We start from the raw sequence: 21,489 nt of genomic DNA, 5'->3' as shown, positions 1-21,489 counted from the left end.
TTCTAAACTAATGAAAATTGTGGGTAATTGTGTCTTCTGTCTATTTTAGCTACATTCCTCTTTTACTGAGTATTAGCAAAACCTATTTTTGACTTCTCAGCAAGTGTTTACGATGGACCTGAAGACTGTAATGCTAAGCATGCTTCCCAGGAACCACGCTTCCTGATCCTGGGCCAAAGGAAAACACAAAAGCAGGGGCACTCCCACCCCATGGGCTTAGGTGCTATACCTGTGAGCAAAGCAGCCTGGCCTGGGCAGGCAGTCTAATCCACCGGTCAGCCCCACATTGGTAATGGCCCCCATCACGTCACAACATGCCACTTCCTGGTGCCACGGGGCCATGGCGGAAGGTATAGCAGGGCTTGCCTTTGCTTTTCCACCCTGTATCTGTCCTGATAACCTCAGCAGAGTAGGCCTGATTGTGTAAGGCTGGTCGCCCCCAAAACTGAGCTTCCTCTCTGAGATTCCTCCTTCTCCAGTTGGTAAGAGAATACACATGGTGTTTGGGGTGAAACACTCAACTACAGACCACCAAGGGATTATCATATGTTATTGTACATAAAAGGCTGTTCCTCAATGTAGGCTCTTCTTGAATTTCCATTTGAAAAGACGAATACCAACAATGTTTGGTATATACTAACATTGATAAAAGTAATCATAATGGCCCACAAATACCAAGCAGCAGCACTGTCCTGGATAATGGGCCAAGCAATCCACATCCATGACTTCATCGGACCCTCACAACAACCCTGTAGGAAGAGGTAGTTACTCTCATTTTAAAGGCCAAGAAACAGAGGTTAAAGAACTTGCAAAAGACAGAAATGGGACGGGAAGCAAGATCTGCCCAACTTCCTGACCCATGCTTTCACCTTTAGGGGACTCTGCACCTAGTAGCACATCAGTATTACGGGGGGGGGGTGTTCTCAAATAATAGATTTCTGGGCCTCACACAGATTTACAGAATCAAGCCTTTTATAAGCTTCTTTCTAGTCACACCCATGGCTAAGGACCAGCATACCTCAATACTAGTCAAAGTGAACACAAAGAGAACAGCATTACTCAACTAACTGAAGGTATTCGGGGGGCTTTGGTGTGACCAGAGTTTTTAACTATTCCAAAGTATTCAAGAGCCAGAATTATTCTGACCTGACAGTAATCCCTGCAGGGTGAGGAACAATCGACAAATATTGGGCTGGGTGATACAATGAGGCTGAGGGAGGAAGTATTCATTTGCAGCAGGGAGCTGGGACTGGAACCGTTCCTCACTGGAGCAGTGAAGGTGGAATGCAGTGTGAACGGGCCCACTCCTCCTCCTATGCCTGGCCCTTAGTAGACACCTCATAAATATTTGTTAAATGGACAAACGAGTGAAAGACTGACTCCCTCCAGGTGGAAGTAATTTCACTCTCCTCTAAATTCCTTGCATTTGATCTGTATCTTTTTTACCTTCTTTACCACATTCTGCTTTGCATTCCACTGTTTGAAACCTGGCTCATCTCTACCAGAAGGTAAGCGTTCAGGGGCAAACTCCCACCTCTTTCTGAGCAATGCCTCCCACTCTGCCACACACAGCACGCACAGGCCACAGCAGCGACCCCTAGCAGGGACCCTCCATGCCAAATGAGTATCTGGCTGGAGTCCATATGAGACCTGCCTCACAGATGTGGGTCCTGGCTATTCTCAAGGCCACGCCTACCAACCTTCCAACACTTGGCCTCATTGCGGGCTCCTGGGACACAGTGGCAGAGAGACCTCTGTATGGAAATCATAATGGAATTTGGTAGACCTTGTTGGAGGGCAGGTTTCAGGAAGACCACGGCTCTGGGAGATAGAATCCTGAATATGAAATACTTAAAAAACAAACCAGGTTATAGCAACAAAGAAAAGGTGCTTTTCTTTAGTTTTGTTCTCCTGGTGTACTCTGCAGAAACTATTTCCTAAAATTACAACCATAGTTAGGAACACCCTGAAATATCAGACAGTGACACAGACTCAGGAATGAACTCTTCCCACTCAGCCCTGGCCAGAGCACCTGAGACAGTCAATCTGAAAGATAAGAGCAGACCAACTTCTCTTCACTCACTACCTCCTCCCCCTTACCACTTCAGCTCTTTATTGCGCTTTTATTGGGATGCTACACCTTGCATGGTGTCTGGGTGGCCCCCTGATGCCTTGTGCTGTGCTGCTTTTGCTGTTTGAACTCCCATCACCCCACCTGATCCTCACATCATGTTATGGGCAAAAAGCAAACGCTGTCAACCCCATTTCCTGGATGAGATAAATGAGTCTCAAGTTCTATGATATGCCTAACAGCACAAGCAAGTTGTTGAACGCCCACTAGAGACTTAATTGTCTTAATTGAAGTGAACAAGGAAATGGAGGAAGGCATGAATCTCTCTAGTTGGAAATAATCTCATTGTAAATGTCCCAGAATTTGATCTTACTTTGCTTACAAATCCCTTTGCTCTGCATCACACAAACCCAAAACTATTGTTTTTTTAAGTAGACTCCATGCCCAGTGTGGAGCCCCACACAGGGCTCGAACTCAGGACCTCAGGATGGTGAGATCAGGACCTGAGCCGGTATCAAGAGTTGGACACTGAACTGAATGAGCCACCCAGGTGCCCCACAAACCCAAAAGAGTTTATGTGCTTCCTAGGGAGTCAAAGTGATGGCATGGTTGGGTAGGTCCCAAGAAGAAGATGATGGGACTAAAATGTTTAATAACAGCTGCAGAGTCTAGTCTGCACACTTCCATAACAGGTAATGGGCTCCTACAGATAGATGAACGGGGGTTTGGTTCCTGAGAAACTCAACCTTATGGGGATGACAGCCAGGTAAAGGTACGCGGCAAGAGCGGAAGGCAGAAGCACTGTAAGGAGGGGTTAAGACGCAACATGCTGATGGCGTACGGGGCTCTCTCATCTCAAAAGTCAAAAGGTAATTTATACCAACTAAAACAAAAAGCAAAAAACGTCCTTCTGATTAGTTTATCCATTATAAGAAAAGGCATTTTTGAGGAGGAAAAATAGGCCAATGACTCAAAGTGAAGCTACAGTATTGTTTTGAAATTGTCTTGGGAAACTGGCAAAAGAAAACCCACCCAGGGCGGGACTGTGTCCAGGGGCTCCGCGGCTGCATCGCCCGGAGTCTGGGGCTGTACAGGGCCAGCGATTGGGGGTGGGGTCCAGTGACTATCCAGGGAACAGTAGTGACACGTAATTTTCAGAAAAAGGGACTAAGTCCACCCAGTCACTGCTAACAACTTGATAGGCTTCCCGAAGAAATAAGATAAAGCCAGGAGACCGTGGCGCAGGAGCGAATATTTCTCTGGGATAACGCAGGACCAGAAGACCTGGCTGACACAGACACACCCTTTGTTAATCTCAAAGAGTTGAAAGTCTAACTAAACACCCGTTGAAGATTTGGGTTGCCTTGACTGGGTCAGCTGGTTTCTCTTACGCTTGCAACTTTCTTCAACAGTTCTTTTTTGGAAAAAATGCGTTAGTAGAAAAAGGAAGGGGGAATGAGACTGAAGTGAGGCTGCCCGGAAAGTTCGGGAAAGGCCCCGGGCTAGGGGAAAAGCGCTGACGGGGACTGGAAGTGCCTCTAAGGTCAACGCGCACATCTAACGCGCGCATCTACACCGACCAGAGAGCGAGCAGCAGTCTGCAGGCGGGAGCCTAGTTTGGGAAGCCGAGTTGCGGGATGGGCTCGATTTCCCCAGCGAAGAAAGCGAGGCGGTTCCTGGGCAAGAACTGGCCCGGGGATGCCGCAAAGTCCCCATCCGCCCGAGTCGGGGGGTGTAGATGCGGCTCCAGCGCATACCCGCGAAGCCCCTGCTTCGGGGAACTACGGCGGCAGCGGGTCCCGAGTCCCGCGGGCGGCCCCGGGTCTGCTGAGCCCAGGGTGGAGGCGCCCGCGTCCGGAGCCCCGCAGTCCGCGGCCCCTTCCCCCCCCCAACCCCCCCTTGCCCGCGCGCCCGCGCCCACCGCCCGCCGCCGACGCAGCCCCGACGTCCCCGGGCGCCCCCGCCCGCTGCCGCGCGGCGCTCCCCACCCCGCCGTCGAGCCCTGCCCCTCCCCGGCGTCCCCGGCGGCCGCTGGGGTCTCCCCCGGCGCCGCCCTAAGCCCCCGGGCTCCGGTCGCGCCCGAGGCGGCGGCGGCGGCGCGTCCCTTACCGCGCAGCGGTTCCGGGCGGCTCCAGGGCCCCGCGGCGTGCCGGGCATTTTTTTCTGGGAAACTTCTCTCGGGTCTGTAGGGCTGAGCCGGCCGGGCAGGAAAAACGCTCAGCGCCGGGAGGCTGCGACCATCCGGGAACTTCGCGGAGATGTAAACCCTCCCCCTCGGCTCCCCGTCCCCCCCCTCCCCCCTGCGGCCCCGCCACATGTGGACGCGCCGCGAGGCCGCCGCCGGCCCTTCGCGCTCTCCTCCGGGCGCGGTGCCCGCACCGCCTGCCTCCGAGGCTCTGCGCCCCGCAGCCTCGGCTCCCCCCAGAGAAGCGTGGCGGGAGTGGAGTGCTAGGAGGCTGGGGCTTGTGGGTTCCTCCGTCCCCTCCCCTGCGCGGTGAAGGCACGCGGCCGTGGGGTCCAGGACGAGCATCTGCAGAGGAGCGGGATCTGGAAGGTGTGTACACCCGAGGGCCCTTTCCCCAAACACTGCTTCCTCTGCAGCTTCCCGCCGCTGGGGCGCCTCCTGTCCCACCCGAGGGAAAGCCTTTTCCCATCGCCCTCTCCTCTGTTCTCAAAAGAGGGGGCCCAGCTTTGAGACACCTTAAATTCAAATTCATTTTTAAAATGAACTTCAAAATGGAGTGGAACCCACAGAAGCCCACGTGCATGTGCATCTCCCCGTCCACTGTGTGGGGACAACAGTGCCGCCCTTCCCGTGGGGAGATGCCATTCCTCCCCACAAAACGGGCGGGGTTCTTTGAGTAGTTTTGCCTCTAAGTAGGCATGGATCTGTCAGCCACCCACGTCCTCAGATACCGCACGATCACAGCAAACATTTGGAGAAAGGGAAGGTTCTACTCCACTGCCAAAGCTAACTCTCATTACCAGGCTCGGACCAGCTCTGAAAGCCCCAGGACCTAAAGAAAAGTTAACACTCACCATGATGACACAGCTACTAGAACGTGTGCGTTTGAAAACAACAACAAGGTATGATCAGTATAATAACCACTTAATCATATGCTAAAATTCCAAGGCTGTCTATCCCTTATGAATAAAAACAGAAAAGGTGGGAATATGTGCACTAGAGTATCGATGTCCTAGGCTGAGGAGATTGTTGATCCATGACTTGAAGCTGTCTCTTTTATACCATTCCCATGTGCACATTTGTATCCTGACCTGCTCTTAACAGGGACAGCAGCCTTTCTGGAAAAACGTTTGGTAAGTTCTAAACCCTTCCAAATGACAAACTTTTGTTCCTAAATGTACCCATCTTTTTAAGGTTTATTATATAGTTGCTTTTCTTTCTAAGCCATTTCTATGGTAGTATGCCCATGTTATGTTTTATATAAAAGCAGGGCAGGTGATTTCATATATCAACATACTGTTCCAGACTTGAAAACATATCAATAGCACTCATCACAGCATGGTGTGGAAGTTAAGCAGAGAAGCTGTCTGGTCTCCTTGCTAGGTCTCTGAGCCTTATTTTTGGCTTCAGTCAAACAGGCATAACAGGGTCGCCTGGGTGGCTCAGTCATTAAGCGTCTGCCTTCGGCTCAGGTCATGATCCCAGGGTCCTGGGATCGAGCCCCGCATCGGGCTCCCTGCTCGGCAGGAAGACTGCTTCTCCCTCTCCCACTCCCCCTGCTTGTGTTCCTGCTCTCGCTGTCTCTCTGTCAAATAAATAAATAAAGTCTTAAAAAAAAAAAAAAACAGGCATAACAGCAGTTCTTACCTCCTAGGGATTGTTGTAAAGATTAAATGTGAGTATTCCTCCAAAGATGAGTGCGGTAGTGGCACCCAAGCAGAACAGGAATCAGGTCTTTGATTCCCCCAAGTTCAGCAGAGTTCCTGGGACCTTATAGGGAATCGATTAAATACTTGCTGGAAAAAGAACTCTCTTGAGTTTATGTCTTTCAAAAATCCACATAAATTTTAGCATTAGTATGCACAAAAGGAAATTAGGAAGGTAATATACATGCCCCCTCCCATCATTCCATCATTGGAAGCCCAAAATAGATGGAAAGCTGAATTGTCTGCTGTTTTAAATCACCCATGAAGCCAGTGATCAGTTGTACATAGTGCCTCTGACTCTCTCCTCAGACCCCAGTACTTTTCTCAATAAAGTCAAAACCTGAATAATATTTTATCAATGGTAATTTTCTATTTTCAATTAAGTGGGCTGTAGTTATGTAAAATGGTAACATTTGGGGAAGATGAGTAAAGTGTATCTGGAAACATTTTTTACTGCTTTTTGCTACTTAATTATAAATTTGAAATAATTTGAAGCTGAAAAAGTTTTTTAAATGTTTTCAATTAAAAAAACAAAAACCTAGGGGCGCCTGGGTGGCTCAGTCGTTAAGCGTCTGCCTTCAGCTCAGGTCATGGTCCCAAGGTCCTGGGATCAAGCCCCACATCGGGCTCCCTGCTCGGCGGGAAGCCTGCTTCTCGCTCTCCCACTCCCCCTGCTTGTGTTCCTGCTCTCGCTCTCTCTCTCTGTCAAATAAATAAAAAAAACAAAACAAAACAAAAAAACAAAATTTTATCGCAGATACACTCTTCCCTTGGGGAATGCCAAATTGTAGCTTAAAATGAAGATACTGAAGTTAGTAGCAGGCAGAGGTACTATGCTAAACCTTTGCAGTCATGTACACTTGATATAAATGAGTTAATAAAAAAAATGGCTAATTGCTGTTTGAAGATGAAGGTAGGCTAGAAATGTTGTCATGATACTGGGAAATAAGGAGAAGGAAGAGAGAGAGAGAGAGAAGGACATTGAGATTGACAAAGACAAGTTTACCAGAGCAGAATATTATTAAATACATAGGTTTGCTTACCATTTCATAAGCTTCCATTTTTTTGGAACTCTAAATTAGGCTATGGTGACTTGAACTTCTCCTCTTATAGCAATTATTTGTGTATTGTAAGTACTTGTTTAATGCTTGTCTTCCCCCAGACGGTAGCCCCAATCTGGGGGGAGAGGCATGTGGAGGGAGGGAGCTGTCTGCCTGGTTCATCACAATGTTGCCAGCACCTGGCACATTCTTAGTACTTACTAACACTTAATAAATGAATGTCATGACAAGATTGGGTCCTTGTACATATAGAGTCTCATTTAATTCTCAGAGCAACTTTGTGAAATAGCTATTTTTCCCCATCTTACAGATAAGGGAACCTTGACTTGGAGAGCTTAGGAAACCTGCTGAAGATCACTCAGCTTGTGTACCCATATTATTTTGACCCTGACACCCTTGTTCCAACATTATGCATACTGTCTCTTGACTTGATTTCCTGTGTTTATTCCACCTCTGAGCTTCTGTTGGTGTGAATGGCTTGAATTGACTAGCATCCTTGGTGCCAGATATCAAAAGAAGAAAATATTATATTTATTTTTGTAGAGAATTATTGAGGTTCAGGTAGATCTGGTTAAAGGCTCTATATTACCTTGAATGTTTAGGGTTCTCTCTTCTGAATTAATGCAGGGAGGAAATGGAATGCTATGTGGAACATCCATGATAGGCCGGGGGATGGTACTGAGAATTAGGGTGTGCGTGGGGAGGGAAAAGCCTTGCCCACTGCTTTGCATCCAGTGCAAAGTCAGTACATATCTAATGGAGTTAGTAGTTTCCAGAACTGAAAAGACTCAGCTCTTAAAAGCTGAATATTTTGCTTATTTGTACCATACCTTATTTCAAAAAAACTTAAAAAAGAGTTGAATATGATGAAATTTAAATCTTAGTCTGGGACAGGAAATTTACTAATTATTTTCAATCTTATTTATTAATTTTTATTTTTTAAAGATTTTATTTATTTGAGAGAGAGAGTCCAAGCGGGCGGGGGGGGGGAGGAGTAGAGGGGAAAGGAGAGGGACAAACAGACTCCACGCTGAGCACTGAGCCCTACACAGGGCTCGCTTGATTCCAGGACCCTGAGATCATGGCCTGAGCTGAAGGCAGACTCCTAACTGCCCGAGCCACCCAGGCACCCCTTTATTTTATTTTTAATTGAAATATAGTTGACGGGACGCCTGGGTGGCTCAGTCGGTTAAGCGTCTGCCTTCGGCTCAGGTCATGATCCCAGGGTCCTGGGATCGAGTCCCGCATCGGGCTCCCTGCTCCGCGGGGAGCCTGCTTCTCCCTCTGCCTCTTTCTCTCTCTCTGTCTCTCATGAATAAATAAATAAAATCTTTAAAAAAAAATATATATAGTTGACATAGAATATTATATTAGCTTCAGGTGTACAACATAGTGATTTGACATACACATTATAAAATGATTATGATAAGTTTAGTTAATATCTGTCAGCTTATGAAGTTATTACAGTATTATCAACTACATTCCCTGTGTTGTACTTGACATCCCTGTGACTTGTTTTAAAACTGAAGTGTGTACCTCTTAATCTGCTTCACCTATTTTACTTGTCCCTCTACCTCTCTACCCTCTGGCAACCACCAACTTGTTTCCTGTATTTATGAATCTGCTTCTGTTTTGTTTGTTTGTTTTGCTTTTTAGAATCCACATATAAGTGAAATTATATGGTATTTGTCTTTCTCCATTTGACTTATTTTACTTGCCGTGATTCTTTCTAGGTCCATCCATGTTGTCACAGATAGCAAGATCCATTCTTTTTTATGGGCTGAATAATATTCCTGTGTGTGTGTGTGTGTGTACGTATCACATCTTCTTTATCTGTTCATCTCTTGATGGACATTTAAGTTGCTGCCATATCTTAGCTATTGTAAATAAGGCTACAATGAACATAGGGATGCATATATCTTTTTGAATTAGTGTTTTGTTTTCTTTGGATAAATATCCAGAAGTGGAATTGCTGGATCATATCATAGTTCTTCGTTTTTATTAAGATTTTATTTTTAAGTAATCTCTACATGGAGCTTGAACTTAGAACCCTGAGATCAAGAGTCACAGGCTCTACTGACTGAGCCTGCCAGGAGCCCCCATAGTTCTATTTTTAATTTTTTGAGGAACCTCCGTACTGTTTTCCACAGTGGCTGTACTAATTTATAGTCTCACCAATAGCGCACAAGGGTTCCCTTTTCTCTACATCCGTGTCAACACTTATTATTTCTTATCTTTTTGATAATAGCCATTCTGACGGGTGTGAAGTGATACTTCATTGTGGTTCTGATGTGCATTTCCCTGATGATTAGGGATGTGGAGCAACTTTTCATGTGTCTGTTGGCCATCTCTGTGTCTTCTTGGAAAAATGTCTATTCAGGTCCTCTGCCCATTTTTTTCATTGAATTGTTTGTTTTTTTAGTATTGAGTTGTGTAAGTTCTTCACATACTAATCCCTTATCAGATATATCATTTGCAGATATCTTCTTCCATTCAGTAGGGGGCCTTTTCGTTTTGTTGATGGTTTCCTTTGCTGTGCAAAAGCATTTTAGTTTGATGTAGTCCCATTTGTTATTTTTGCTGTTGTTGCCCTTGCCTGACAGATCCAAAAAAAATATTGCTAAAACTGATGTCTGAGAGTTTACTGCCATGTTTTCTTTTAGGAGTTTTATGGTTTCAGATCCCACATTTAGCTCTTTAATCCGTTTTGAGTTCATTTTTGTGAATGGTGTGAGAAAGGGGCCCAGTTTTCCCAGCACCATTTATTGATGATACTGTCTTTTCCCCATTGTATATTCTTGCCTCCTTTGTTGTAGAATAATTGACCATATAAGCGTGGATTTATTTCTGGGCTCTCTGTATTGTTGTGTTGATCTATGTGTGTGTTTTGGGGTTAGTACCATACTGTTGTGATTACTGTAGCTTAGTAATATAGTTTAAAATCTGGGATTGTGGTGTGCCTGGGTGGCTCAGTCAGTTGAGCATCCAACTCTTATTTTCGGCTCAGGTCCTGATCTCAGGATCATGGGATCCAGCTGGCTCCAGGCTCAGCACAGTCTCCTTGTCCCTCCCCCTCCCCCCACTCCCAGATTGTGATACCTCAGCTCTGTTCTTCTTTCTCAGTTTGCCTTGGCTATTTGGAATTATTTATGGGTCCATATAAATTTTAGTTTATTTGTGCTAGTTCAATGAAAAATGCCATTGGTATTTTGATAGGGATTGCACTGAATCTGTAGATTGCTTGCTTTGGGCAGTATGGACATTTTAACAATATTAATTCTTCCAGTCTGTGAACACAGTATGTCTTTCCATTTGTTTGTGTCATCTTTTATCAGTGTCTTGCATTTTTCATAGAATAGGTCTTTCATTTCCTTGGTTAAATTTACTCCTAAGTATTTTATTCTTACTGATGCAACTGTAAATAGGATTGTTTTCTTAATTTCCCTTTGTTCTAGTACATTATTAGTGTATAGAAATGCAACTAGTTTCTTATATTCACTTGGTTTGTATCCTGCAACTTTACTGAATTCATTTATTCTGATAATTTTTTTGGTGAAGTCTTTCTGGTTTTCTATATGTAGTGTTATATCATTTGCAGATATTGACAGTTTTACTTCTTCCTTAGCAATTGGATGCCTTTTTCTTTTTCTCATCTGATTGCTGGGCTAGGACTTTCAGTACTGTGTTGAATAAAAGTGCCCAGGGTGGGCATCCTTATCTTGTTCCCGATTTAGAGGAAAAGCTTCTAGCTTTTCACCATTGAGTATGATGTTAGCTTCGGGTTTGTCATATATGACCCTTATGATGTTCAGGTGATATGCCATCACTTTGCCATATTAATCATTAGCAGCAAGTCGCTAAATCCAGTCCACACTTAGTGCGAGGGTGTTAACAGGGTGGTAATATCAGTAGGCAGTGGCCACTGGGATCATCTTCACCTACCAGTCTCCTCATGAAGGTGTTGTAGGTTAAAGTGAATTAACTTGTGTAAAGTAACACACATGGTATCGGACTCCTAGCATGCAAGAGAAGCTGATTATCATTATTGTTAACAACAGCATCCATTACTCACATCCATTTTTCTCTTTGACCTAGTATCACATCAAGAACCAAAGAATGGCATTTACACCAAAGCTGCTGTCTGGCCAGTATAGCAGGCAGTTGCCATCAGGAATTAGGTATCTTTTCAAATGAGATAATATAGGAAAGCCTAATAAAGGAATTATTTACAGAGATGTTTAGGAAGAGGAACAAGGGATGTTGCCATGTTCCAAGGCTGAAAGAGCAGGGAGCCATTACTACTCCTAAGCCTGAAGCGGGGGTGGGGGGGTGGGGGGGTGGATATTAACCAGAACCAGGAGAGGAAAGCTTCAGTTCCAGGAGAGAGCTCCTGGCAGGAGTTGTGACCTTCAGGAGAACAAGGTCCCAAGCCACAGTGACCCAGTGGGGTGACGCTAGAGGACTTTACTCTTCTCCTGCCGGTGCCTCCCATCATCTGAGCCCAGCCAGGAGCCATAGGACAAGGAAACCCACCATCTTGCCCATAGAGGTCAGCACCCCCAGGACTGGAGGGGTGAGTGGAAAATATCCAGCATGGGCAAGCACAGCTATTCACCAATGGGATATTTCCTGGGAACATGACACTATGGTCTCTTCACATAGAAGAGGAACTGAAACGCAGTTACTTGGGATGCCTGGGCAGCTCAGTCATTAAGCATCTGCCTTCGGCTCAGGTCATGATCCCAGGGGTCCTGGGATAGAGTCCCGCATCGGGCTCCTTGCTCAGTGGGGAGCCTGCTTCTCCCTCTCCCTCTGCCTGCCACTCCCCCCTGCTGTGCATATCTCTCTTTCTCTCTCTCCCTCTGACAAATGAATAAATAAAATCTTAAAAAAAAAAAAAAAGGCAGTTACTTAATCCTGAGTTTCCAGAATAAGAGTCAGGGAGGGGTGGTGGCAGGGAGCATGGTTCCAGAGGAATCTGATTCAATTTTTGGTTTATGGTGCCCCTGAGGAGCTTTCATTTGGGCCAGTGAGGAAGGTACAGGGATTTAAATTCGTAGCTGGCAGGTGGGCCCAGAGTAAGTGTCTCAGGAAGCTCATGCAGGCTGTAGGTTTTATTTATTCAGGGAATGAACTTAATGACATGGAAGATGTTTGTTCTGCTCACACTGTTTGATAACTCTGACTGATGATTAAACCTTGCTTTATTGGTCAGGTACCAGCTCAGTTACCAATGAAGACCTTAGGTGCATCCAAAGGCAAATGGTTTTCCAAACATCATTCTCCTCCCATAATGAGGATCCAGGAATTTCCCTTCAGGGAGATAAGGCAGTGCAGCTGAAGAAGTGAAACCTTAATGCCATAACCAGGAAATGGGGTGAACCTAAAGACTTAGGATGGGCCTGTTTCTGCATTCACAAGGAGCCCCTGTGGGAATCTGGGCAACGGTGAATGGTTGTTTTCATGCTTTCAGCCTGCTGAAGCAGGGGACACTGGAAGGGGACAGGAAAGGCTAAATTTATTTGATTAATTTCTTTATTTTTAAAAAAAGTGCTTTATGAAGATGCTGTTAAAATATGATCTGGAAGACAACTCTTGGTGACAGGAGTGCTTGCTAAAATAGCCCAAGAGTGTTTTTTTTTTTAAATCTTTTTTTTAAGATTATTTATTAGAGAGAGAGAGTAGGGGGAGGGGCAGAGGGAGGGGGAGACGATCTCCAGCAGACTCCCCACTGAGCATGGAGCCTGACACGGAGTTCAGTCCCAGGACCCTGAGATCATGACCTGAGCCGAAATCAAGAGTTGGACGTTTAACTGACTGAGCCTGTCTAAAACTGACAGGTATTTAGAAATGTTTCCATCATCCAGTGGTTTAGTTTTAAAGAAAATAAACAGTTTTACTACCTATAAAAACTCTTATATCTGTATACTTTAAAAACTTTGAGAGGAATTTTGAATCTGCTTGAAATCTTCCAGTCAAAGTATTATAGAAGAAAGCGGGGCATCTGGGCCCTTTATTAAAATTATAAAATGTATGAGCTTCTAATAAGCTTGTATGAGTAAATGATTGACTTCAGGAGGAGAGAAATTTACCAGCCAAATTTCATAAAGATCTTTACGTAACAGGTGAATGGGACTGAAAAGCTAATTGTGATTTCCTAAATGCACCCATTGCTGCCCTTCCCCATCGGTAGCCACTAACCTTTGTGAGGCCTCATCTTCTGCAATGCCAGTTACGTGCTTCAAAAACAAGGCGTGGGCTTAGAACTGGATCCTCAAATCCACTTTTTCCACAAAGGGTTAACCAAAGTTTTAAAAAATAATAGAGCAGATGAAAGATCATGGCTCCCAGGGGTTGAGGGGAGGGGCGAGGGATGAATAGGTGGAGCACAGGGGATTTTTAAGGCAATGAAATTATTCTATATGATACTATAATTGTGGATACATATTATACATTATGAAAGCCCATGGAATGTGCACCACTGAGTGAACCCTAATGTAAACTATGGACTTTAGTTAATAATAATGTATCAACAGTGACTCATAATTTTATAGAAAATGCAGCACACTAATATGAGATGTTATTAATAGGGGCCACTGAGGAGGGAAAGTGTTGAGCGGGTACATTGGAATTCTTTGTACTTTTTGCTCAATTTTTCTGTGAACCTAAAACTGCTCCCCAAACTAAAGTCTATTAATTTTTTTAAGCGAGGCATATTTAATTCTAGCCCTCTTAAAACATTTCCATTTTTTAGTGAGAGCAAAAATGTACCATTAATAAAACATGAAAAAGTATTGTTTAACTCATTTGCTTTAATTTGTACTTGTATATATTTAATAATGTCCGTAACAGATTATTACAATAATACATAATTATAATCTATAAGTAAATCAATCTCAGTCTATTGGGGGGTTGCATCCTCTGACATTTTTATTGATACTATGCACATTCAGAAGGTTTGTTGCTGTCTGGACGGGTGCTCTCCCACGGAGAAAGTAAGCTTCAGCTGGCTCAGTGAATCCTTGGGGGTGCTGGGGGATGCTTTACTGAGGCTGCCTTCCTTGGGGCCCAGGCAGCACCAGCCAGGCAGCCTGGAGTGGCGGGGGAGTCAGGCTGAGCCGCAGCTATGATTAGGGGCTGAGGGACTTGGTTTATGTGGTGAGCTTAAAAGAACTGGAGTTATCATTACCTGCCCAAGGGATGGGGCGTGGGTGGGGGGTGGGGGGTGCGGGGGCAGGCGTGGAGCCCTGAAGAGCCAGGCTCTCTGGCAGCAGGGAAGATGAGACTGGCTTAACGGTGCTGTCAATCAGCGAGGTAAGCAATGGCCGACACCAGGAGACCCAGAAAAGCTTTACAATGGATAGATCTTGTCAGCAAGGTCAGAAGCACCGTGGGGCCTGCCAATTCCTGTAATCACCAGCGTCCTATCCAGGGTCCCTGGAGCGCTAAGACCCTGCAGGCTGCAGGCTGGGCTGGAGAGAATGGGCGCGGGGGGGCCGCTGGGGACTGTGGGGCCCAGCGAGGAGGGAAGGGAGCAGCACCTGCTTACTCATCACAGAATCGAACCAGAAAAGGAAACAGCCACGTCCTGGCCTGTGGAAAGAGGGTGTTTCCGGGGCGCCCTCCAATTAGACGAAACCCCCCAAGGGCCTCCTCTCCCTCATCCCTGAAGTGCTGATTTCCTCCGAGACCGTGTCCATCAGGTACAGAAGTGGTTGCACGCCTTTGGGCAATAGGACTTTTTCTTCACACTGTACTGGGCCTGGCAGTGAGGCGTGGGTGCCGTGGTGGCAGTGGGGACTGCAGGGTGGGAGCTCCGATGTCTGCCCGCGCTCAGCCCTCCAAAATGGACCCTCGGGTAGGATTTGAGCACGACTGCCTGGAGAAGCGAGTCCGAGCTCCTTGATGTGGCATTCGGGGACCGTCTTGACATTACCCTTATTTTGTTCTCCCGTCTTGTTTTTGGCCACTCCTTGCTTTCTGTTTTTTGCCCCGAAGTATAAGATACCTGAGTTGTCTGTGCTCCTGTGCTTTTGCTCATGCTGTTGCTTCTGCTTGGAATTCCTTTGCAGTGGCTGCCTTTGACCCGGTCTTCAGCATTCACCTGTGATGGTATCTCCTCTGATGCCTCTGGGCCCCCACAGTGCCCTTGATGTGCCTACATCTGAGAAGTTCTCTCTCTCTACTGAAATTCCTCCTGTATCTGTTACCCCCACTAAGCTGTAAACTTCCCAAGTGCAGGAATCTGTGGGATCTCTGAGACCTCTGTCCCCATTCCCCCACCCCCACCACGCACCTGACTTAACTGATGCAATTGTTTGAGCATTATCTGGCATCAGTTTAGAATTCAAAGGATCCTTTCTGGAAAGCCAGTTTGAGAAAAGAAGGGAGGTGTGCTTAATAAAGAACCGAGGAATTCAGTACTGATACCGGAGAGGAGAGGGGAGAGTAGCTGGGGACCAAGGGGTCAGGGCAGGAAAAGCACGGAATCACTGGAAGTTCATATCGGGTCTTGGGCTTGAGTAGCTGGCCCCACTGCTGCTGAATTGAATTAGTGATAAGTAACGATGAAGACGTACTCTGGTCTGCAAGGACAGGGGCTCCCCGGAGCTCTGGAGGCCTCCGATTACCTCCCCTGATGCTACAGGCCTCCAGGGATTCTAACCAGCATGATGGACTTTGAAAAGGGAGACAGCTGAGTGAGGCAAGCTAGTTCAAGTCCCTGAGGGATGATGCTGGCTTGGTTAAGGACTCCTTCAGCTGTGTCTGAGGGAAGACATCTCTTAGCGGAATCACTCATTTGAGGTTAAGGAAGGGGCAGGTGGAAGGGGCAGTGGACTTTTTTGTTAGGAGAACCAGACGGATTCTAGGCCTTGCTTTACAACACTGAACACTCTCCACCTGGGTCTTGTCCACAGACAACAGGAGCTAACAATGCTTCCACTTCTCTGCTTTGCAGGCACCTTGCAAGAACAAGTGGGCCCAGCTCTGTGACCGTGAGCAAGTTCTTTAAACTTTCTGGGCCTCAGTTTCCTCGTGTATAAGATGGGGACATTAATTGTATCCTACTTCATTTAATGGAAAGTTCTTAATGCAGATCCTGGTACAGAATAAGCTCAATGGAAATTGGCTACAATGATAACTGCTAACACATGGAGTCATTTGGAAATGCTTAGTTGAGAATAAACCAGCTGAACTACTAGGAGGTGAGATAGCATAAGGCCTTGTTACTTAAAGCATGACCCTTGGACCAGCAGCGCCGGCATCCCATGGGACCCCAGCAGAGTTTGGGGCCCAGCCCCAGATGTACTGAGTCTGAACCCGCAGTTTAACAGGACTCCCCAGGTGATTCATACACACGTTAGAAGTCAGGAAGCGCTGACATAGAAGCCCTGACCTATCTGCCACTTGCTCATTGTGTCACTTGGATAAGTTCTCTAGCTTCCCCCTGTTTGTCATCCATGAAACCCCAACTCATGGGGTTGTGGTGGTACTTAACTGACTCTATATGCTGGGAGCCTAGGATGGCTCCCACCCATGGTAAATACCCTTCAGTGTTTGCTGTCTCTGCTCTCCAGCCCCAGGAGCGTGCCACCTTGGCCCCTCACAGAGCCTCCCTCCTGGGCCTGGGTTCAGCGAGAGCCAGACCGCCAGGTTCACATCCCAGCTCCCACACCTGGAGCAAGGTCTGCCTGTGCCACGTAGACGGTCACTTCAGTGACCCAGGGCTCAGTTTCCCATGTGTTAAAATTGTCACAAAGACTGCCCAGCTCTTGGGGATGCTGAAGCATAGAGTGAGGTGTGCGGCAAGAGGCCAGGCTGAGACTGGTGCTCCAGGCACACTTCAGCTTGATCAGTGGGCATGTACTGATCAGAGGCCACACTTCAGGCTCAAGGGCGTCTCTGCCCCGCGGGAGCTCTCTGCCTCTTGCTGCCCACCCAGCCAGTGCAGGACCTTCCCGGGCTAGAACTCCAGTCCCGAGGAGGCCAGGACACACGCCATTATAGGCAAAGAAGGGAGCGAAGGCAGGCTGGGCCAGGTGAGTAAACTGGTCTGCCCCCTCCCCAGGCGACTCGCCTGATTCCCCAGTAGACCCTAAGTCCAGGAGGGTAGAGCCACCTCTGTCTAGCTCGCCATCAAGTTTAGGGAATGTCTAGTTTTGCCTGCCACATAACAAGTGCATATTCTAGGGGCGCCTGGGTGGCTCAGTTGGTTAAGCGGCTGCCTTCGGCTCGGGTCATGATCCCAGGGTCCTGGGATCAAGCCCCACGTCAGGCTCCCTGCTCAGTGGAGAGCCTGCTTCTCCCTCTCCCTCTGCCTGCTGCTCTGCCTACTTGTGCTCTCTATCTCTCTGTCAAATAAATAAATAAAATCTTAAAAAAAAAACCAAACAAGTTCATATTCTAGGTGTGCCGTGTGAATAAGATTACTGTAGTTACAAGCATGGCCAGAGGTGGACCCTTCCCTGTCCTCTTTCTTGAGCAGCCAAACTGCCATGTTAGGACTGAAGGACAGACAGCTATTCTCCCCGTCTCATTGTTGCCTCTAACACCCTCTCTCACCCTTCCTCTTGGTACCTCTGTGTCACCACAGGAAGCATGTCCTTTTTAAAAAATTTGTATTTAAATTCCAGTTAGTTAACATACGGTGTAACAGTTTCAAGTGTAGAATTTAGTGATTCAGCGCTTCCGTACAACACCCGGTGCGCATCGCAAGTGCCCTCCGTAAGCCCCATCACCCGGTTAGAGAAGCATGTCCTTTTAAGGTATGAACAGTCTTCCCACACCCCAGCTGGGTTTTCCCTGTGAGGTTAGTGGAAATCCTTCATCTCTTTCAGCTAAATTTGAGGGGTGGGTGGGCAGAATCCATTGCTTGGAGAAGAAGCTTGTGCACAATTTTGATTCCAAGTCCTGAAGGGACCATGACGAGTCAAGGGGGTGAGCCCCTATGGAAGTTGGGGACCTCCGTTTGTACCAGCTCCACAGCCTCCCTCTTAAAGGGGAGCTTTGTGCCAAGAAGGGCTTTGAGTTGGCCAGACCTGCCCGTGAATCCTGGTGCTGCTGGTTCCTCGCTTCCTTATTAGGAATTAGGTTACTTACTTATTTCTTCTGAAAATTGTTTTGTCTGCACAATGAAGATAATAAAATCTCCTTGCATAAGGCTGTCATGGGAATTGAAATTAAAGTGGAAGAGACGTTATAAGTTTGTGAGGTCGAACACTGGAGTGCTGTTAGTCATCCCACCGGGACCGCCAGCGCGTCCATGCTGTCCCAGACAAAGCGGCACATACGGTTTCTCTAATTTACCTGGCAACTCTTGTTTAAGAGCACTGCATCACAGGAAGTTAAATGATAAAATGTTACAACTCAGGCCACGAAGGGTTTACTTCCTGGAAATTGTTGCCCTGGTGCTTTTCTCCCCGCTAGTCCCTGGTGCTGTTTCGAGGCTGGTCTTTGGAGAAGGGGAAGAGGACCAGCATGAGGGGGAGGGAGGTGGTGGAAGGGATGGAGGGGTCTGGGGAAATAGGAGGGAAAGGGGACTAAGAGGTCTTGCTGAGGAACAAATGAGGACCCCCCTCCATTTCAGGGCCTGGAGGTTTGCTTAAGAAATTAATGACAGAACCATCCCTATGCGGGGGAAGAATGAAGAGGAGATTGGAAAGCTAAGGGTCAAGGTGATGAGTTGCATTTTCAATGCTATGAAGGTGGGAGGGTGGTGGCTGGTACCTGAGACCAAGGTCTGGCTGTTGTCCATCTGGAACCTGACGTTTCTCAGCACAAGTTATTCACCCGGAGTGCTCAGAGAAGACTAGCAGGTCTTTTTCTTCACCTGTTTTTTCCAGCTCAACGGTGATTGAAGAGCTTTCTCTCTCCTGTTGTGTGAGAAAAGATGGTGAGAAAAGCAGGGAGATGAGCCATGGCCACACTAGGCCATACATGTTTGCAAAGCCTCAGGCTGTGGGAAGGAGTGGACACTGCGGAGGGGCTTCTGTGGGCCACTCAGGAGGTGCAACTGCTCCAAGGCCTTAGTCCTGAGTCCGAGGGACACCTGCCCTTTGTGGCGGGGCTCTCCCCAGACACTGCAGAGCCATGACTAATGTGAGCACCTAGGCTGTCATTTTTTTCAGGAGCAGGGCCCTGGGAGGGCTGGCCTCTCAGTCTTGGTGGGGCGTGGGGCCGTCAGCCCCTCTGATACCCTCACAGAGGGACGTCTCTCTTGGGGAGAGGGTGGTGTGTGTAGGGTGATTGAAGGAGTGCCGGGAGGGATGCAAGCTATTTAAAGTTCTTTAGCACTTCCCAATGGGTTTCTTTCCTACTGCTGCCCCCAGGCCTTCAATGTGGGCTAGGCTCCTGTACACACACACACACACACACAGACACACGCATGTGCAAGCATCCCCTTAGGCTCTGTCTGAGAGCAGCCACTGAGCACCTTTCCTTCTCTAATCTGAGTCCTGGAGTGGGAGGGAGAGAAGGCCAACTTCAGCCCCTTCCTGAAATCAGCCGGCTTGGCTGTGTGGTGGTGATCTGGGAGAAGCTATGTGAAAGGCTTTTGAGAAAGCAAAGCATGAGGCAGCTGCAAGCTCTTACTCTGTGCTGTTTACCTCATGGTCAGGAGAGAAATGCCACTCCCCAAAGTGGGGTCACCTCCTTTCTCTCTCTTTCCCGGTCCTCCCCTTCACCTGTACAAGGCCCTCCCACGAACTCCCCTGCTGCCCGCCAACCAGACCACACACTTGGACGTGGAGAGAAAGTAGGGGGTGCACAGAAGGGCGCATACCTGACACCCATCTTCTGCCCGCCGTTGCCCTGGGGTTTTGGCATCAGCTGGTTTCCATTCTAGCTCCTGTTCCCCAGGAGGCGATTTCTTGATCATTCTCACATACAAGGCAACCCCCAGTGAGAGAATTAGCAAATGAAAAGAAGCTCTGGAATCCAGTGGAGGAAAAGGGGGGGCAGAGGGTGAGGGTCAGGGGTGTGCCTTCGGGCACACTCCACTTTCTCCAATTCCTTGATCCAAGGGTGTGGTCCAGATGACTAAATGTAGTCAATAGAAAAAGAATTCTGGGCCTGGCTGGCCCAGTCAGCAGAGTGTGCGATGCTTGATCTTGGGGTTGTGAGTTCGAGCCCCACGTTGGGTACAGAGATTACTTTGGAATCTTAAAAAAGATTCTTCAGAGATTATGACTTTCTTACTTCTTGGCGTTAAAATTAATTTTTTTCATAAAATGAAGATCTCGAATGATGATTTAAAAAACTTCACAGGGGCGCCTGGGTGGCTCAGTGGGTTAAGCCTTGGCCTTGTCTCAGGTCAGGATCCCAGGGTCCTGGGATCGAGCCCTGTGTCGGGCTTCCTACTCATCAGGGAGTCTGCTGCTCCCTCTCCTCTGTACTTTCTCTCTCTTTCTCTCTCTCTCTCTCTCAAATAAATAAAATCTTTAAAAAATAAAATTAAAAATTAATAAAAAATAAAAAACTATTTACAGTAAAATATGATATTGGCAACGCCTGTCAGTCCCTGAAAAAAGATTTTAAAAATACGTTTTATGTGAAATCCCAAAGTCTGGGAACCACTGCTTTCGAACATTGTCCGCCCCAGGTGGCTTGGCCAGAGCAGGCATTCGGGGACCTGACATAGTGCCCACAGGGAACACCTGTGCAGTCCAGCATCCTGTCGTGACGACGGGAAGGTATGGAGCACCCTTGCTGACATCACAGATTCTAGGATAAAATAAGTCTTATTTTCCCTTTGCATCCTTCTAGCACAGAAAAATGATTAGAGGAATTCAACCTGCGTTTTGGCAGCAACCAAACAATGACTACATCTCCGTTTTTGAGAGTTATGTGTACGGAGCAGCCAAAATACAGTTCTCCGTTGGAACCTGCTTTTCATTAGCTGTGGAGCTTTATTGCTTTCTGATTTGGTTGAATTAGATTCGGTTGAACAAATACGTGTTTGGACACCAACTGGACAAATGCAGAATGAGGGGCTGTGGGAAAACTGAGCGGATCAGATGTGTCTGCTGCCCTCAAAGCTGTTCCAATCCAGTAGGATGATGAGACAAGAAGCTGCCTGATAACCGGAAGAAGAGGGGAGAGGCACGAGAAGACCCAATCTTAGGGTGCCAGGGGGAAGTTCAGAGGAGACAGGGGGCATAGTTGACAGGGAAGCAGAAAAAGCATTATGAGAAAGGTGGCATCTCAGTGGACAAGCGTTTGTGAGCAATTTGGGAGCAGCAACTGTGTGATCAGCCTAGCTTCCCTAGTAACTGCCACACAGTAAGTGCTCAGTCAGTGTCTGAAGAATTAATTAAATCTTGGGGCGCCTGGGTGGCTCAGATGGTTAAGCGTCTGCCTTCGGCTCAGGTCATGGTCCCAGAGTCCTGGGATCGAGTCCCGCATCGGGCTCCCTGCTCAGCGGGGGCCCCGTTTCTCCCCCTCCCACTCCCCCTGCTTGTGTTCCCT

The 21,489-nt window shown here is 47.3% G+C and overlaps 1 protein-coding gene and 1 long non-coding RNA gene across 18 annotated transcripts in view; one reads left to right on the top strand and one right to left on the bottom strand.

Moving 5' to 3' along the window:
• Positions 1-4,323, bottom strand: part of WIPF1 (WAS/WASL interacting protein family member 1) — a 120,360-nt gene extending 116,037 nt beyond the window's left edge. The window contains exon 1 of one of the 2 annotated variants that reach the window (XM_081814137.1): positions 4,181-4,323. The gene's annotated coding sequence lies outside the window, so the exon portion shown is untranslated. The remainder of the gene's footprint in view (positions 1-4,180) is intronic. The other variant, XM_081814135.1, reaches the window with a different exon arrangement.
• Positions 4,324-4,343: 20 nt separating this feature from the next.
• Positions 4,344-21,489, top strand: part of LOC115937967 (uncharacterized) — a 127,002-nt gene continuing 109,856 nt past the window's right edge. For 15 of the 16 annotated variants that reach the window (XR_014143528.1, XR_014143527.1, XR_014143536.1 and 12 more), the window contains exons 1-2: positions 4,344-4,625; positions 5,060-5,158. This is a non-coding gene — a long non-coding RNA (uncharacterized LOC115937967). The remainder of the gene's footprint in view (positions 4,626-5,059; positions 5,159-21,489) is intronic. The other variant, XR_014143535.1, reaches the window with a different exon arrangement.

Source organism: Leptonychotes weddellii, chromosome 3 (genome assembly GCF_054177405.1).
Source record: "Leptonychotes weddellii isolate Sample4059 chromosome 3, ASM5417740v2, whole genome shotgun sequence".
Classification (NCBI taxonomy): Eukaryota; Metazoa; Chordata; class Mammalia; order Carnivora; family Phocidae; genus Leptonychotes; species Leptonychotes weddellii.
Note: the sequence above shows the minus strand (reverse complement) of the source record. Positions and strands in the feature narration are given on the sequence as shown.